The sequence below is a fragment of the Salmo salar genome, unplaced genomic scaffold, assembly GCF_965601325.2.
Source record: "Salmo salar unplaced genomic scaffold, fSalSal1 ptg000587l, whole genome shotgun sequence".
NCBI classification, from domain to species: domain Eukaryota; kingdom Metazoa; phylum Chordata; class Actinopteri; order Salmoniformes; family Salmonidae; genus Salmo; species Salmo salar.
In genome coordinates, this window is record NW_027675427.1 from 1,510,001 (window position 1) to 1,529,736 (window position 19,736).

The 19,736-nt window shown below is 40.8% G+C and overlaps 1 long non-coding RNA gene across 1 annotated transcript in view; it reads left to right on the forward strand.

Annotated features, from left to right (window-relative positions):
- The window catches only part of LOC123733384 (uncharacterized), a 325,585-nt gene that overhangs the window by 93,151 nt on the left and 212,698 nt on the right, over nt 1–19,736 (forward strand). The gene's annotated exons all lie outside the window — the stretch shown is intronic.

The window sequence follows — 19,736 nt, forward strand, 5'->3', positions numbered from 1 at the left end:
CACTACAGTTGAGGAACAATGGGAAAGTAATTCTGCTTTCAAAGTTGATCAACTTGTAACATCACTTTTGAGAAAATGTCCTTTGAATATTTTGGTACCTACTGGAGAGCTCTTCTTTGTCTACAGGGCTGTTGCTTTGGCAGATAATGTCACCCATCTAAATAAATAGTTTTATATATATAATTAACTAAATGTATGGTGTTTTTGTTTTATGGTCATTTTAATTGTTTGTTATGCTATAAACATTTTATTTTATTATAAGTGGTAAAAGGAACTAGAAAATGTTATATTTTGCAATTCTGAGTAATTTCTACTTTAGTAAAGAATTACATATTATTCAGTACTACTGCAGTTGCTACATAATTCCAATAGATGGCAGCATAAGACCACAAATGACATTTCAGAAGATTAGATTAGTTTTCTCCCTGGATACACCACCACTCCCCCTCACAGGAAAACTCCTGTGAGCTTCTTTCTGTCCCTTTCCACACTGCTAACACAAGAGGAAGGACTGAAAAAGCATTTAACAGATTACTGTGAAGTAATATAATGATGATTCATGTTTATTATTACCTGTTTTTATGCTCATCTTTTGAAATTATACTTCATTAATATAACGATTATCAACAAGTCTGAACATTAATTTAGTCACCTCTAGTTGAGAAAAATGTATTTTCCAGGTACATTAATTGTCAAATTCATCAACCAGCATCGAGCCGCTCTGTCTTCTCTCTCTAGTAGTCAACTCAGCCCCAGTAAAAAGCTGGTGTCGTCGCTCTGTCTTCTCTCTCTAGTAGTCAACTCAGCCCCGGTAAAAAGCTGGTGTCGTCACTCTGCCTTCTCTCTCTAGTAGTCAACTCAGCCCCGGTAAAAAGCTGGTGTCGTCACTCTGCCTTCTCCAGGGGCATGTTGAGGGGAATTTACTAACCGGGAGGGTTGAATTATGTAATTTATTGGCGGGCTGGATGATGCACTCTTGTCTTTTCTATTCCGAGGTTGTTTACTCGCAATATAAGATATTAACATTACTTTTTATAATGCATGTATACTGAGGTTGAGGTTCTGACTAGTGATAATTTACCCGGGGTTCAATACCTGCTATAGTCACTATTATTTTGCTCTCCCAAAAGCAACACAGCCCTAAAACGAGATATATAGCTAACTAAAGTTATGTTAATGAGTGACCATTTTAGAAAATCCTGGGACATATAGTCTGTGGTTGCATGCTATTTTATGTCAATCATATTGCTGCTTGTAGCCTATAACTGATGCTTCGTGGTCTTATGCTGCCATCTATTGGAAATATTTAGCAATTAAAAGTTATTAATGCACATTCAGACGTTGGTGAGGCAGCTGAGAATTAAAAAAAATAATGGAATGTGTCCAGCCTACTTGAGGCGCCCCGAAAATAATATTCAAAAGATTGGTCCTTGGATACAGAGGGGTTAAACACTAATGTTACCATCCATCTAGTGAAGAGAGGAGAACCGGACAGAGGTAGCCAGCATCCGTCAACGAGAGAGGGAGGATAGGATAACTAGGATGCTGCTGGTAGTGTAGCGAGCTAGCTTACCCAGCTGTACCGACTAGCTAGGATAACTAGGATGCTGATGGTAGAGTAGCTAGCTAGCTTACCTAGCTGTACCGACTAGCTAGGATAACTAGGATGCTGCTGGTAGAGTAGCTAGCTAGCTTACCCAGCTGTACCGACAAGCTAGGATAACTAGGATGCTGCTGGTAGAGTAGCTAGCTAGCTAGCTTACCCAGCTGTACCAACTAGTTAGGATAACTAGGATGCTGCTGGTAGGGTAGCTAGCTAGCTAGCTTACCCAGCTGTACCGACTAGCTTGGATAACTAGGATGCTGCTGGTAGAGATGCTAGCTAGCTTACCTAGCTGTACCGACTAGCTAGGATAACTAGGATGCTGCTGGTAGAGTAGCTAGCTAGCTTACCTAGCTGTACCGACTAGCTAGGATAACTAGGATGCTGCTGGTATAGTAGCTAGCTAGCTTACCTAGCTGTACCGACTAGCTAGGATAACTAGGATGCTGCTGGTAGAGTAGCTAGCTAGCTTACCTAGCTGTACCGACTAGCTAGGATAACTAGGATGCTGCTGGTAGAGTAGCTAGCTAGCTTACCTAGCTGTACCGACTAGCTTGGCTAGCTAGCAGGACTTTCGTCTGTCGTTTGTCTCGATGATGATGACGAATCCGGTGAACCACAAAATGAAACAAGGATATAGAGTGAAAAGGATCTGGCTACACTCATACTGTCCCTGACCATAAAGCAAAAAGCTAATTGAACAATAAAGTTTGGTGTTTCAACACTGTAACAAACTCCATCGTTATTCCCCAAAATTTACCTCAGTCCACTCTGCGCGTAACTGGACAATATGCTTGGTGCCACACCGGACGCGGACGCGGACAGTTCTGTACGGAAACGCGGACAGTTCGAGAACGCGGACATGAGCAGTGCCATACAATCAACTAAACCCAGTCTTTAACCTCTTACATCTAGACGTTCCGCTAGCGGAACACCTGCTCCAATATCCAATGATAGGCGTGGCGCGAATTAAAATCCCTCAAAAATACAAAAACTTCAATTTTTCAAACATATGACTATTTCACAGCATTTTAAAGACAAGACTCTCCTTTATCTAACCACACTGTCCGATTTCAAAAAGGCATTACAAAGAAAGCAAAACATTAGATTATGTCAGCAGAGTACCCAGCCAGAAATAATCAGACACCCATTTTTCAAGCTAGCATATAATGTCACAAAAACCCAGAAGACAGCTAAATGCAGCACTAACCTTTGATCTTCATCAGATGACACACCTAGGACATTATGTTATACAATACATGCATGTTTTGTTCAATCAAGTTCATATTTATATCAAAAAACAGCTTTTTACATTATCATGTGACGTTCAGAACTAGCATACCCCCCGCAAACTTCCGGGGAATTTACTAACAATTTACTAAATTACTCACGATAAACGTTCACAAAAAGCAGAACAATTATTTTAAGAATTATAGATACAGAACTCCTCTATGCACTCTATATCCGATTTTAAAATAGCTTTTTGGTGAAAGCACATTTTGCAATATTCTAAGTACATAGCCCAGCCATCACGGGATAGCTATTTAGACACCCGGCAAGTTTAGCCTTCACCAAAATCAGATTTACTATAACAAAAATGTTATTACCTTTGTTGTCTTCGTCAGAATGCACTCCCAGGACTGCTACTTCAATAACAAATGTTGGTTTGGTCCAAAATAATCCATCGTTATATCCGAATAGCGGCGTTTTGTTCGTGCGTTCCAGAAACTATCCAAAATGGTAAATCAGGGTCGTGCGCATGGCGCAATTCGTGACAAAAAAATTCAAAATATTCCATTACCGTACTTCGAAGCATGTCAACCGCTGTTTAAAATCAATTTTTATGCAATTTATCTCGTAAAAAAGCGATAATATTCCGACCGGGAATCTCCTTTTCGGCAAACAGAGGAAAAATCACAAAGACGGGGGTGGCCAGTGCACGCGCCTAAGCCCACAGTCCCTTGATCGGCCACTTGAGAAAGGCGATAATGTGTTTCAGCCTGGGGCTGGAATGACGACATTCAGGTTTTTCCCGGGCTCTGAGGGCAGTATTTGCACGGCCGGATAAAAAACGTACCTGATTTAATCTGGTTACTACTCCTGCCCAGTAACTAGAATATGCATATAATTGTTTGATTTGGATAGAAAACACCCTAAAGTTTCTAAAACTGTTTGAATGGTGTCTGTGAGTATAACAGAACTCATTTGGCAGGCAAAAACCTGAGAAGATTCCAAACAGGAAGCGCTCTCTCTGACTATTTCTTGGCCTTCTTGATCATCTCTATCCAAAACAGGGGATCTCTGGCATAACGCGACATTTTCTAACGCTCCCATAGGCTCTCAGAAGGCGCCAGAACGATGAATGGTGACTTTGCAGGCCATGGCTGAAAAACAGTAGCGCATTTGGATGGTGGTGGATCTGAGAACAGTGAGACTGGGGCGCGTGCACGAGCCAACACCATGTTTTAATTTTTTCGTCTTTGAACGAAAACAGGGTTTCCCGGTCGGAATATTATCGCTTTTTTACCAGAAAAATCGCATAAAAATTTATGATTTTAAACAGCGTTTGACATGCTTCGAAGTACGATAATGGAATATTTCGATTTTTTTTGTCACGAAACGCGTCGGGCACGTAACCCTTGTCACCCTTCGGATAGTGTCTTGAACGCACGAACAAAACAGAGGATATTTGAACATAACTATGGATTATTTTGAACCAAACCAACATTTGTTATTGAAGTAGAAGTCCTGGGAGTGCATTCTGACGAAGAACAGCAAAGGTAATCACATTTTTCTTATAGTAAATCGGAGTTTGGTGAGGGCCACACTTGGTGGGTGTCAAAATAGCTAGCCCTGTGATGCCGGGCTATCTACTCAGAATATTGCAAAATGTGCTTTTGCCGAAAAGCTATTTTAAAATCGGACATAGCGATTGCATAAAGGAGTTCTGCAATTTAGTAAATTAACCAGAAGTTTGCGGTGGGCATGCTAGTTCTGAACGTCACATGCTAATGTAAAAAGCTGTTTTTTGATATGAATATGAACTTGATTGAACAAAACATGCATGTATTGTATAACATAATGTCCTAGGACTATCATCTGATGAAGATCATCAAAGGTTAGTGCTGCATTTAGCTGTGGTTTGGGTTTATGTGACATTATATGCTAGCTTGAAAAATGGGTGTCTGATTATTTCTGGCTGGGTACTCTGCTGACATAATCTAATGTTTTGCTTTCGTTGTAAAGCCTTTTTGAAATCGGACAGTGTGGTTAGATTAACGAGTGTCTTGTCTTTAAAATGGAGTAAAATAGTCATATGATTGAAAAATTGAAGTAATAGCATTTCTAAGGTATTTGAATATCGCGCCACGGGATTCCACTGGCTGTTGAGTAGGTGGGACGCAAGCGTCCCACCTAGCCCATAGAAGATAAAAATAATGTTTTGATATTTGATATGTTAACCTGTTAGGGCTAGGGGGCAGCATTGACACGGCTGGATAAAAAACATACCCGATTTAATCTGGTTACCACTCCTACCCAGTAACTAGAATATGCATATACTTATTACATATGGATAGAAAACACCCTAAATTTTCTAAAACTGTTTGAATGGTGTCTGTGAGTATAACAGAACTCAAATGGCAGGTCAAAACCTGAGAGATTCCTTTACAGGAAGTGGCCTGTCTGACCATTTGTTGAACTTCTTTTCCATCTCTATCATTTACTAAGGATCTCTGCTCTAACGTGACACTTCCCACGTCGTCCATAGGCGCTCAGAGCCCGGGAAAAAACAGAATGTCGTCATTCCAGCCCCAGGCTGAAACACATTATCGCCTTTCTCAAGTGGCCGATCAAGAGACACTAGCTTATGCGCATGACCCCGACCGCCCCCGCCTTTGGGATTTTTTCCTCTGTTTGCCGAAAAGGAGATTCCCTGTCGGAATATTATCGCTTTTCTACGAGAAAAATGTCGTAAAAATTGATTTTAAACAGCGGTTGACATGCTTCGAAGTACGGTAATGGAATACTTAGAATTTTATTGTCACGAATTGCGCCATGCGCGTGACACTTCTTTACTATTTCGGATAGTGTCTGGAACGCACGAACAAAACGCCGCTATTCGGATATAACGATGGATTATTTTGGACCAAACCAACATTTGTTATTGAAGTAGCAGTCCTGGGTGTGTATTCTGACGAAGACAACAAAAGGTAATGAAACTTTTATAATAGTAAATATGATTATGGTGAGTGCTAAACTTGCCGGGTGTCTAAATAGCGAGCCCGTGATGCCTGGGCTATGTACTTAGAATATTGCAAAATGTGCTTTCACCAAAAAGCTATTTTAAAATCGGACATATCGAGTGCATAGAGGAGGTCTGTATCTATAATTCTTAAAATAATTGTTATGCTTTTTGTGAACGTTTATCGTGAGTAATTTAGTAAAATGTTAGCGAATTCCCCGGAAGTTTGCGGGGGGTATGCTAGTTCTGAACGTCACATGCTAATGTAAAAAGCTGGTTTTTGATATAAATATGAACTTGATTGAACAAAACATGCATGTATTGTATAACATAATGTCCTAGGGTTGTCATCTGATGAAGATCATCAAAGGTGAGTGCTGCATTTAGCTGTCTTCTGGGTTTTGGTGACATTATATGCTGGCTTGAAAAATGGGTGTCTGATTATTTCTGGCTTGGTACTCTGCTGACATAATCTAATGTTTTGCTTTCGTTGTAAAGCCTTTTTGAAATCGGACAGTGTGGTTAGATTAACGAGAGTCTTGTCTTTAAATGGCTGTAAAATAGTCATATGTTTGAGAAATTGAAGTAATAGGATTTTTAAGGTTTTGAAAATCGCGCCACAGGATAGCAGTGGCTGTTACGTAGGTGGGACGAATTAGTCCCGCCTAGCCTAGAGAGGATAAATCCATAAATAATATATGTCTTGTGCTTTTGGCAATGATTTATGTATAATACTTATGTATAATAAGTGATACCATATATGTCTCCAAAGCATTTTGTCTTCATTTTGGCAGATTAATTTATGCTAATTTCCCAAGATTAACTCAGGTTTTCGCCCAGCGATTAAGGAGTTGGAGCTGTGGCAGGAGTTGGACCTGTGGCTGAAAGGTGGCTGGTTTGAATCCCGGGCCGGGCGCTGGAAAAAACAGGAGGAATTGATCTGACCACTGGAGGGCTGCTGGGTTCACATCCTCAAAACATTCACCTTTCATTGATCAGAACTCTAGAGGTTCTTCTTCACTGAACCCCAAAATATATATCACTTTTAGTGATTCCATATATTAAGGAAGTGATAGAAGCCTTTTTGGTTCTATAAGGAACCTTCTTTTCTGAGTGTAAAATTAACACGTTTTTCTTTTGATTATTTAATTATCCACATCATGTTATTTCAAGTTCTCCCTTGGGAGCACAACATCACATTGTTAAAAAAATTATCCTAAATTTGGCGTGGCTATAAATTAGGCAATTGAAGACATCTAGGGCGTAATCTGTGTTCGATGAAAATGAACATTGTATGCAACGTTGCAGGCAACATTATTTGCAAGGGACTTGATGCCTACTATGCCAAAGCTATTTAGAGTTGTTAAACGGGTGTGAAGAGTGTGTTGATATAACGGGAATATTGTCAAAATTCTTCTTGTAACAACGATCAGAATTGGTAAAGAAAATATGCATTCCATTATATTAGGCAATAATTAAGAGTAGGCAAAGTGGTCGTGTCATGTGAAAATTCTATCAAATGTGTTACATTGCAACGAGTACAGTCAGGGTGCCGTGGAGCCCCTGCAGTACCTCCACAGACCCCGGATTGAGAACCCCTGCAGTACCTCCACAGACCCCGGATTGAGAACCCCTGATTTAGCAGATGCTCTTATCCAGAGAGATTTACAGTAACTGCATTCATCTTAAGATAGCTATTTATTTTGGAAATAAAGTTAATAAATTCTTCATAAAATTGTCATCTTACCTCTTAGCTTTGGTGTCATGTCCCCCAGAGAGATGCATTTTAGAGACAGGGCCCCCCTCCTCTCTCTCCCCAGAGAGACTCATTTTAGAGCACTGACCCCTAAACAGAGATCCAACATGTTGATTGTGGTCAACACAGGGACAACTAAACAGAGATCCAGCATGTTGGTTGTGGTTAACACAGTGACAACTAAACAGAGATCCAGCATGTTGGTTGTGGTTAACACAGTGACAACTAAACAGAGATCCAGCATGTTGGTTGTGGTTAACACAGTGACAACTAAACAGAGATCCAACATGTTGGTTGTGGTTAACACAGTGACAACTAAACAGAGATCCAGCATGTTGGTTGTGGTTAACACAGTGACAACTAAACAGAGATCCAGCATGTTGGTTGTGGTTAACACAGTGACAACTAAACAGAGATCCAACATGTTGGTTGTGGTTAACACAGTGACAACTAAACAGAGATCCAGCATGTTGGTTAACACAGTAACAACTAAACAGAGATCCAACATGTTGGTTGTGGTTAACACAGTGACAACTAAACAGAGATCCAGCATGTTGGTTAACACAGTAACAACTAAACAGAGATCCAACATGTTGGTTGTGGTTAACACAGTGACTAATTCTTGAATGTCAATTGTTCTCATTCATTCATTATCTCTTTGAGAAATATATTTTTAACAACTTTCTCTTTTACTTCTCTACATTCATGAAGAAAAAGATGTACTATTTACTCCATACATTTTCCCTGACACCCAAAAGTACTCGTTACATGTTGAATGCTTAGCAGGACAGAAAACGGTCCAATTTGAACACTTATCAAGAGAACATCCCTACTGCCTCTGATCTGGAGGACTAACTAAACAGAGAACATCCCTGGTCATCCCTACTGCCTCTGATCTGGAGGACTAACTAAACAGAGAACATCCCTGGTCATCCCTACTGCGGACTCACTAAACAGAGAACATCCCTGGTCATCCCTACTGCCTCTGATCTGGAGGACTCACTAAACAGAGAACATCCCTGGTCATCCCTACTGCCTCTGATCTGGAGGACTCACTAAACAGAGAACATCCCTGGTCATCCCTACTGCCTCTGATCTGAAGGACTCACTAAACAGAGAACATCCCTGGTCATCCCTGCCTCTGATCTGGAGGACTCACTAAACACAAATGCTTCATTTTTAAATGATGTCTGAGTGTTGGAGTGTGACCCTGGCTATCCGTAAATTAAAATAACAAGAAAATTGTGCCGTCTGGTTTGCTTAATAAAAGGAATTTTAAATTATCACTACTTTACTTTTACTTTTGATGCTTAAGTATATTTTAGCAATTACATTTACTTTTGATACTTAATTATATTTGAAACCAAATACTTTGACTTTTACTGAAGAAGTATTTTACTGGGTGACTTTCACTTTTAATTGAGTCATTTTCTATTAAGGTGTCTTTACTTTTAGTCCAGTATGAGAATTGCGTACTTTTTCCACCACTGTTCTAACGTTCTAGAGACATATGAGCCACAGTTTCAACAGACATTTTGTAACTGCGTGGGCTACAAAGTTACTTTCAGTTTCATATAAGGAAATAAAACAACGGTCACAGGGTGAATTTGTTTTGCATTGCCCGGCTCCCCGGGTGCGCAGAGTTTACGCATTTTAGACCATTCCATTGGTCCTTAAAGAAAAACTCCACTCACCTGTAGCACCGGGCCATGCAAAACTAACTTTCCACTGTCGCAGGGCACTGAGACACAGAGTTCTAAACCCAGATGCGTTTCTTCAAGACATCTCTCTTACATTATTTTAGCTAAACATATAATTTACTGGAAACCAAGTTTAGCTGTGTTTTTTCCTCCAGAATGTGAGTTACTGTAGGACTATAATAATTGTTAACAGGCCTACAAACCCAAAAGGTTTTAATTATTTGAGAATGTTAATTTGTATGCCTCAAATATTAAACTGTCATAAAATATTTAATGATTAGTTGAATCAGGTGTGTACGTGCTGGTAAGAACAAAAGGATTGAGAAACCCTGAGATAAACATAAAACCATATAATGTAAAAGCTCCTCCGCCATCTTTACCAGACGTTTTACTGATAACATGTAGACCTACTGATTAGTTTCCACTTTGAAAACTGCTGTCTGTCAGCAACTCAGCTCAAGTAGCAGTTCTACTAACTAGTAATATCTCATTCCTAGTATTCATTCTCTTACTCTGTCCATTAGAATAGATTATTGTTCAGAAATACTTACTTTATTTTTCAATAATCTCCATGTAGTGTTTTCTGCTCTGTCGTCTCAAAATGGATCCTGAACAAAAGAACAACTTTACTTTCGGTTTCAATCAGCCGTCCCCCACCCTGAAAATAAAGTGTTTTATTGGTATCTTCCACTAGATGGCAGTAAACACCTGCTGTAACTACACTTTATAACTATGTGTTCTGTTTCATACAGGCAGTGTCCCAGAGTTGGATTGCTGATCTAGGATCAGGTCCCCCTCTCCATGTAATCTGATTCATTATGATCTAGGATCAGGTCCCCCCTCTCCATTTAATCTGATTCATTATGATCTAGGATCAGGTCCCCCTCTCCAAGTAATCTGATTCATTATGATCTAGGATCAGGTCCCTCCTCTCCATGTAATCTGATTCATTATGATCTAGGATCAGGTCCCCCCTCTCCATTTAATCTGATTCATTATGATCTAGGATCAGGTCCCCCTCTCCATGTAATCTGATTCATTATGACATAGGATCAGGTCCCCCCTCTCCAAGTAATCTGATTCATTATGATCTAGGATCAGGTCCCCCCTCTCCATGTAATCTGATTCATTATGATCTAGGATCAGGTCCCCCTCTCCATGTAATCTGATTCATTATGATCTAGGATCAGGTCCCCCCTCTCCATGTAATCTGATTCATTATGATCTAGGATCAGGTCCCTCCTCTCCATGTAATCTGATTCATTATGATCTAGGATCAGGTCCCTCCTCTCAATGTAATCTGATTCATTATGACATAGGATCAGGTCCCCCCTCTCCATGTAATCTGATTCATTATGATCTAGGATCAGTTCCCCCTCTCCATGTAATCTGATTCATTATGATCTAGGATCAGGTCCCCCCTCTCCATGTAATCTGATTCATTATGATCTAGGATCAGGTCCCCCCTCTCCATGTAATCTGATTCATTATGATCTAGGATCAGGTCCTCCTCTCCATGTAATCTGATTCATTATGACATAGGATCAGGTCCCCCCTCTCCATGTAATCTGATTCATTATGATCTAGGATCAGGTCCTCCTCTCCATGTAATCTGATTCATTATGACATAGGATCAGGTCCCCCCTCTCCAAGTAATCTGATTCATTATGATCTAGGATCAGGTCCCCCCTCTCCATGTAATCTGATTCATTATGATCTAGGATCAGGTCCCCCTCTCCATGTAATCTGATTCATTATGATCTAGGATCAGGTCCCCCCTCTCCATGTAATCTGATTCATTATGATCTAGGATCAGGTCCCTCCTCTCCATGTAATCTGATTCATTATGATCTAGGATCAGGTCCCTCCTCTCAATGTAATCTGATTCATTATGACATAGGATCAGGTCCCCCCTCTCCATGTAATCTGATTCATTATGATCTAGGATCAGTTCCCCCTCTCCATGTAATCTGATTCATTATGATCTAGGATCAGGTCCCCCCTCTCCATGTAATCTGATTCATTATGATCTAGGATCAGGTCCCCCCTCTCCATGTAATCTGATTCATTATGATCTAGGATCAGGTCCTCCTCTCCATGTAATCTGATTCATTATGACATAGGATCAGGTCCCCCCTCTCCATGTAATCTGATTCATTATGATCTAGGATCAGGTCCTCCTCTCCATGTTATCTGATTCATTATGACATAGGATCAGGTCCCCCCTCTCCATGTTATCTGATTCATTATGATCTAGGATCAGGTCCCCCCTCTCCATGTAATCTGATTCATTATGATCTAGGATCAGGTCCCCCTCTCCATGTAATCTGATTCATTATGATCTAGGATCAGGTCCCCCTCTCCATGTAATCTGATTCATTATGATCTAGGATCAGGTCCCCCCTCTCCATGTAATCTGATTCATTATGATCTAGGATTGGGTCGCCCCTCTCCATGTAATCTGATTCATTATGATCTAGGATCAGGTCCCCCCCTCTCCATGTAATCTGATTCATTATGATCTAGGATTGGGTCCCCCCTCTCCATGTAATCTGATTCATTATGATATAGGATCAGGTCCCCCCTCTCCATGTAATCTGATTCATTATGATCTAGGATCAGGTCCCCCTCTCCATGTAATCTGATTCATTATGATCTAGGATCAGGTCCCCCTCTCCATGTAATCTGATTCATTATGATCTAGGATCAGGTCCCCCCCTCTCCATGTAATCTGATTCATTATGATCTAGGATCAGGTCCTTCCTCTTCTTGAGAGAACTAATCCAAAATGAGTCGAACTAACCCAAAATTTGTCGAAAGGTCAAGTGATTCTCTTCCTGAGAAGAAGCTGACACCCTTCAAACAGAGCAAAAGAAGTGGTCCCAAAAAATATGTCAAAATGAATACAAAAATGATACAGCTGTCTTTAATAAGATCAAACTGAACTAACTGCTATCTTGAAATGTTGAAAAATTGTTTTTAAATCGCTCAGTCTTATCACTCAATATGAGTCAAAATCTGTCACTTCCAGGAGTGCTCATTTTGTCAAAAATGAAAAAATGAAAAAAATAACAACTCACAGCTGTGTTAATAGACCCAACTCAAACATCTGCTATCTTGAAATGTCCAAAAAAGGTATTTAAATGGGCCTACCAGTAGGGCTGGGCGATATATCGATATAAAAAATATATCGATATATTTTAAATGTGATATGAAATTAGACCATTTCGCATATATCGATATAGTTGAAATTTGCGCTTTGATCCTTGCTCCAAGCAAGCTGCAGACCCGGAGCTCTCTGCGCTGCTCCCCGCGCCTCCTCTTTCATGCACAGAGGGCGGAGGGGCAGGAACAGACACTTCAACAAACATGGAGGAAGCAACAGCGTCTGCGGAGCGTTTTGACGAGGAATTGGTTAGTAAAAGAAAAAGCATTGGCTCAGTAATTTGGAGATGGTTCGGATTCAAAGTATCAGATGAGCAACAAAATCACGTTATATGTAGGCAGTGCCATAAAAAAAGTTACAGCCAGGGGTGGAAGCACTACAAATCTTTTTCACCACCTAAAACAGTGGCACAAACTGCAATACGAAGAGTGTGTGAAACTGCGCGCTGCAGAAGCCCCAGCCGCAAGCCGTCGACAACCCGAAAAAGCTCCGAAACAAAGCTCACTGCAAACTTCATTTTCCCGCAGTGAGCCTTTATGAAAAGAAAATTGGCAAGTGGTGTACTATAACTACAGCGGTGTCCTATCACATTGCTAAAGATATGGTCCCTGTTGCAACTGTGGAACAAGTCGGATTCAAAAAAGCTACTGAACACTATGGACCCGAGATATGAGCTTCCCAACTACTTTACACGAGAAGCACCGCCACAAATGTCCACTGAAGTCAGGCAGAGCCTTGCTGACCGGCTCGCTAACGGGACCCATTTTGGCGTTGACCAGCGATATGTGGTCGAGCAGGACAATGTGAGCCTTTACATGAAGCGTGACATGTTCACTTCATTCAACGACTGGGGGAGATGAAAACAGCGTCGTGTCTCCAAAACAAGTTATATCCCCCCAGGATCACACCGGTGAGCATATAGCTGAGGCCTCGCAGGACGCAAGCTGGGAAACTCCAAGAAAAGCATCCGGTTGCTATAACAACCGCCAACGGGAGCGACGTGGTCAGAGCGTTGGAGCTGAACGATGAGGATGCAGTGCTTCGGTCAGACTACACTTGGCTATTGGGGAGTGCAGTGTTTTATTAAGGAGTATTCACATATTTTACTTTAAAGAAAAAACATTAAAATATTAGTTTTTCATTATTTTCCTTTGTGTCTGTCTGCAACTTGTTTTGTTTTATGCTGCTGTCTTGGCCAAAAATGGATTAATAAAACACAAAACATAAAGTGCTAAAAGTAAAATCACTTACAATACAGGATGGTAGATTTCAGAACCATATTTATTAGGTTATTGGATAAGAATTAGTGATGCATTGATGTGTTTACCACTTTAATGTTACAGCTGGTAAAGGTGAGGTAATTATGACTTTAAAATGCTGGTTAGCCTGTTGATATCATCAAGGTAACATATTTAGTTATTATGATAGACTATAGTTTTTTCTCTGGATTGAAGAGCCAACTGCAAAGTAACTAGAAACTAATGTTGACACGTAGGTAGGCCTAAACATTGTGGAGTTTTTAGTGGAGTAGAAATATGAAGTAGCATTAAATACTAAGCATAAATACTAAGAACAACAACAAGAACGAAACATCAGTAAATGTACATACAGTATAGTCATCATTTATAAATTATACACAAATAATAATACATAAAAATCACTTACAGGATTAAAATTCACAAAATAAATGAATATAATATTTGATATTTATGATTAGGACTGGCGTTGATTAAAAAAAATAAACTATGAAACAAGAAAATATTAATGTAGAATATTTCTAAAGCTTGATTTTGGAAAGCACTTAGTTGTATAAGTGTGTTAAAGTGAAAACAGAGTCAAATTTCTCGCATAAGCGAGAAGTCTCGCATCTTGCTGAAGTCCAGATTCAGCTGGGTCTGCCAAGTCACCAACTCATAACCGAGTCTGCCACACGCTGGGGATCAAGGCAGCAGATGATAGAGAGAGTCCTGGAGCAGGAAGGAGCACTGGCCAAAGTCCTGTCTAATGACAAAAAGACCAGGAACCTTGTCCCTACCTGGCAGGACTTAGAGGTCCTAGAAGCAGTCCAAAAGGTCCTGAAACCTCTCCAGGACTTTACCGATGCTTTGTCAGGTGAGGAGTACGTCACTCTATCATATGTAAAACCTGTGCTGCACCTTTTTAACGAAAGTCTCCTGGCATGTGAAGAGGGTGATAGCGAGCTTTGCAAATCGATCAAGACCAGCATTGTTGAGTACCTCAACCGCAAGTATTCTGACCCAGCCACTACTGACCTATTGGAGATGGCTTCATTTGTGGATCCACGCTTCAGGGCCACCTATATCCCAAGTGAAAAAGTTGATGCATTGAAGCACAGAGCTGTCTTGGAGGTGGAGACGCTACTGGCTGATCAGAGCAGCTGTCAACCGCCTTACCTACGTGTGCCAACTGTGCCTGAGCCTGCAGATGGAGAAGCAGCAGTGGCACCAAAAGCTAAGACACTGGCAAGCTTCTTCAAGCAGCGCACAGCCACCACCACTGCGCCACCAACCAAGAGGGAGGCTATTGAAAATGAACTGTCAAGTTACTTGCAGTCAGCAAGTGTGGAGAGTGACACTGATCCCCTCAAGTGGTGGAAGGATCATGAAGTTGTCTTTCCAGCTCTGAGCCACCTGGCAAAAAAGTATCTCTTGGTACCAGCTACCAGTTCACCCTCCGAAAGGGTTTTCAGCTGCAGTGGCAATATCGTGACCTGCCACAGAGCATCTCTGAAGCCGGATGCCGTTGACAGGCTGGTGTTTCTCGCACAAAATCTTTAAACGAAGGAGGACACGCTTGTCTTCTAATGTCTACCTCAAGACAGCATTACTGTTTATCAAAGTAAAAAAAGAGGGGGAATGTTTATTGAGTTGATAGTCTGTTTCTTGTGCAACTGGTTGAGGCTGTTCAGATAAGAAATTGAGTTAACAAAAAGCAAATGGTAATCTCAGGCTGATGTTTAAAACACATTTTCTCAAACTGAGCACTTTATTTTGTTCTTTATTTATATATAATTGCTGCCCTTAATAGGGTTTGTCATATTTTATTATTTTGTAATGTTCGTTATTTGCATCTGTGGATTTGTTAGAAAGGAGAAGAAATCTGTAATTTGATTTTAATAAGCCATTTAAAGTTGTCAAACTAAAGAAAAAGTTGACTTTTCTCATAAATATATATAATATTTATTTCAGAAATAGATAGGCCTATTTTATTTTATAGGCTATTTTTTAATAAGATATTTGTATTTATTTAAATGTGCACCTTATGGAGCTTTGATTTTGAAAAAAAAAGGTCGTCCTGTTGTTCTACAGTGTTTATGTTTACATGTTATTGTTATTTGAACAGCTGAGCATTTAATCTGAACCAGGTGAAGAGCCCTGTTTATTGTTTATTCATTTGATTTTTCAACTGTTCACTGAAATAGCCGCTTTCAATAAAACTACTTGAGACATGTCATATCTGGCTTTGACTTTGACTGAACATTTGCTCTCACTTTGCAGAAAAAATATCAGGATATATATCTTATATCGATATTCAGCCTAAATATATCACACACAGGAATACACACTCTGAGCCTGCACTTGCATGTTTTGCTCACCTCATTCTTTAAAAAAAACTAGGTTTGAGTTGTGGTATCCACTCAGATTAAAGGTGGGTTCATCTGCTCTGTTCCCCAAGTGTGGTCTCCCTCAGATCCCAAGTTAGAGGGATCCCTGGTGCACCATTTACCCAGGTCATCAGGAGCCAGGTCATTTACCCACGTCGTCAGGTCATTTACCCAGGTCATCAGGAGCCAGGTCATTTACCCAGGTCATCAGGAGCCAGGTCATTTACCCAGGTCATCAGGAGTCAGGTCATTTACCCAGGTCGTCAGGAGCCAGGTCATTTACCCAGGTCGTCAGGAGTCAGGTCATTTACCCAGGTCGTCAGGAGTCAGGTCATTTACCCAGGTCATCAGGAGCCAGGTCATTTACCCAGGTCGTCAGGAGCCAGGTCATTTACCCAGGTCGTCAGGAGCCAGGTCATTTACCCAGGTCGTCAGGAACCAGGTCATTTACCCAGGTCGTCAGGAGTCAGGTCATTTACCCAGGTCATCAGGAGCCAGGTCATTTACCCAGGTCGTCAGGAGCCAGGTCATTTACCCAGGTCGTCAGGAGCCAGGTCATTTACCCAGGTCGTCAGGAACCAGGTCATTTACCCAGGTCGTCAGGAGCCAGGCCATTTACCCAGGTCGTCAGGAGCCAGGTCATTTACCCAGGTCGTCAGGAGTCAGGTCATTTACCCAGGTCATCAGGAGTCAGGTCATTTACCCAGGTCGTCAGGTCATTTACCCAGGTCGTCAGGAGTCAGGTCATTTACCCAGGTCGTCAGGAGTCAGGTCATTTACCCAGGTCGTCAGGAGTCAGGTCATCAGGAGTCAGGTCATTTACCCAGGTCGTCAGGAGCCAGGTCATTTACCCAGGTCGTCAGGAGCCAGGTCATTTACCCAGGTCATCAGGAGTCAGGTCATTTACCCAGGTTGTCAGGTCATTTACCCAGGTCGTCAGGAGCCAGGTCATTTACCCAGGTCGTCAGGAGTCAGGTCCTTTACCCAGGTCATCAGGAGCCAGGTCATTTACCCAGGTCATCAGGAGCCAGGTCATCAGGAGTCAGGTCATTTACCCAGGTCGTCAGGAGCCAGGTCATTTACCCAGGTCGTCAGGAGCCAGGTCATTTACCCAGGTCGTCAGGAGCCAGGTCATTTACCCAGGTCATCAGGAGCCAGGTCATTTACCCAGGTCGTCAGGAGCCAGGTCATTTACCCAGGTCATCAGGAGCCAGGTCATTTACCCAGGTCGTCAGTCACCAAGTCAAGATTCACGTTCCCATCGCCAAATGTGGTTGTTAATTTCTTTAATATCAAATGAGACAAACTTATCACACAAGTCAGAGTTATAGTTAAACTAAATCTTTATTCACTTAATAATAAGGGAGCAGGTCAATACAACATACAATTATAAAGTGAATCAATTGAGTGCTCTACGATAATGATGGCTGGTCGACGAATCACTCCCAGATGATTCATTGAGAGCCATGAGACAAAAGTACCAAGGTCTTTTGCACCCCTTTCAACCTACATGACAAACAACAGATGTATAGAACGGGTCACAAGGTTAAGATTTGTATGAAAGATACTTATAATTCTCAGCAGACAGTATCTGCTGTAAAAACAGTACTCTTTGTGTAGAGACCAGGGTCTGGCCCTGAGGTCATCTCTCCCTGGTACCATATAGAACAGAAACATTAACTCATGTTCTGGAATGCGGTCTCTTTAGGTTTTATCACCCAAAAGACATTGTAAATCTCCTGTCAGTGTTTTCTCCCAGAGGCCCATCCTCAGTAGAACACAGACACAATAGTTCTAAGAACCCTCTATTCAGTTGCATCAAACAAACATTTGATGCAATAAAAGTACAATAACATAATCTTGCAATTTTGCTCTCAGTGTCCACTGAAAGTTGACTAGTAACAACAACTGGGACCTAAAAGACACCCACCATGAGACCCACTAAATCTGCCCAAGAAGAGGAAAACAAAAGAAAAACCCACACCAAACTTAAAGACAGGAAGCAAACCAAAAAGGTAGAGCAACTAAAGGTGTTGACTCTCCACATGTATCAAGACAACTGGAGCACTGGGCCAGACACTCTTAAATAGAACCTGGACCAGCTCAGGTGAAACACCTTCCCACTAACGAGATGGACAAGCCAGCACAGGTGTAACACATACTGACTAACGAGGTGACACCAATCAGTGCGTCCTACGTGCTAACGAGCTGGACGTGCTAGACGTGCTAACGAGCTAGACGTGCTAACGAGCTAGACGTGCTAAAGTCCAACCTCAAAACATAAATGGAAAAACCAAAGCCTGTAACACCTTCCCCCTTAAGACAACAAATATATCATATATTTTTGTTGGACAAGTTTGCTCACCACCAACAGAAAACAACTTCCATTTCATATTAAAATCAACTAAAATGCTTCACCTCCTGTCAACAATTAAAAACAAGAAAAACACACTTATTTCAAAATAATAATATACAATTGAAATATTTTTTTCTCCTTTTTCTCTTCTTTCTATAGAATCCTAAAACTCACTAGCTTCTAGAACTCTCGTCTTCCTAAAACTCACTAGCTTCTAGAACTCTCGTCTTCCTAAAACTCACTAGCTTCTAGAACTCTCGTCTTCCTAAAACTCACTAGCTTCTAGAACTCTGGTCCACTTGGAACGAGCCCAAACAAAACATCTGCAAAACGGAAAAAGTCAAAATGAATTGTGATCAAATGTACACCCCTTGGTTAATATGTATTGGCAATAATTAACTTAATGGTGAGGCATGGAATAATAAAACGTATATTTTGTCAGGCTGAATGTTTGAAATATGAGGTGATTTGAGACATGATTCTTCAGTAGTGGAATAAAGACAATTAACGCTTGAATGTTGTGAAGAAATACTGGAGTGATGTAGGATTGTTAATAAAATTGATTACAGACCAAATGATTATACTGCGTCCATGTGTATTTATTTCTTTATTTTAACCTTCATTTAACAGTAACCGAAAGGTTGCTGGATTGAATCGCGAGCTGACAAGGTAAATCTGTCGTTCTGCACCTGAACATGGCAGTTAACCCTCTGTTCCCCGGTAGGCAATAATTGTCAATAAGTCAGTTATGAACAAATTCTGATTTACAATGACGGCCCAACGCTCTAACCACTAGGCTACCTGCAACTAAAGTTGAAATTAAGTTTTTTTCAAGTCACTGAAAAAACGGGGCATAGTCTTCTTTTCAATTACATGTTGCTAGATGGGATATCCCCGATGTCAAAACACAGTTTTAACGTGTCCAAATCAATAACCAATAAGCAGAAACAGTTTGTGATAAATTGAAAACCTAAACATAAAATGTGCTATATACACAAACATCTGCCACAATAATCATATTACTTGTAATTTTTAAAACAAGCACCTTATAAACTGCACCAGAAACGCTGTTGTTTTGACAAGTAGCAATAAATCACTGATATCAATTAGGGGGGAAATCAGGTTGTACATGATGTTGAAACTAACAGAACTAAACAAAACACATGGAAATGGGAGATATATTTTACCTCACTGATTAGAGGACAACCTGAAGAAGACAGTCAGCTACATTTTGGAGTGATGCATTTAAATGTAGGGGTCGCTAAACAAAGGAACTTATTTGTCATC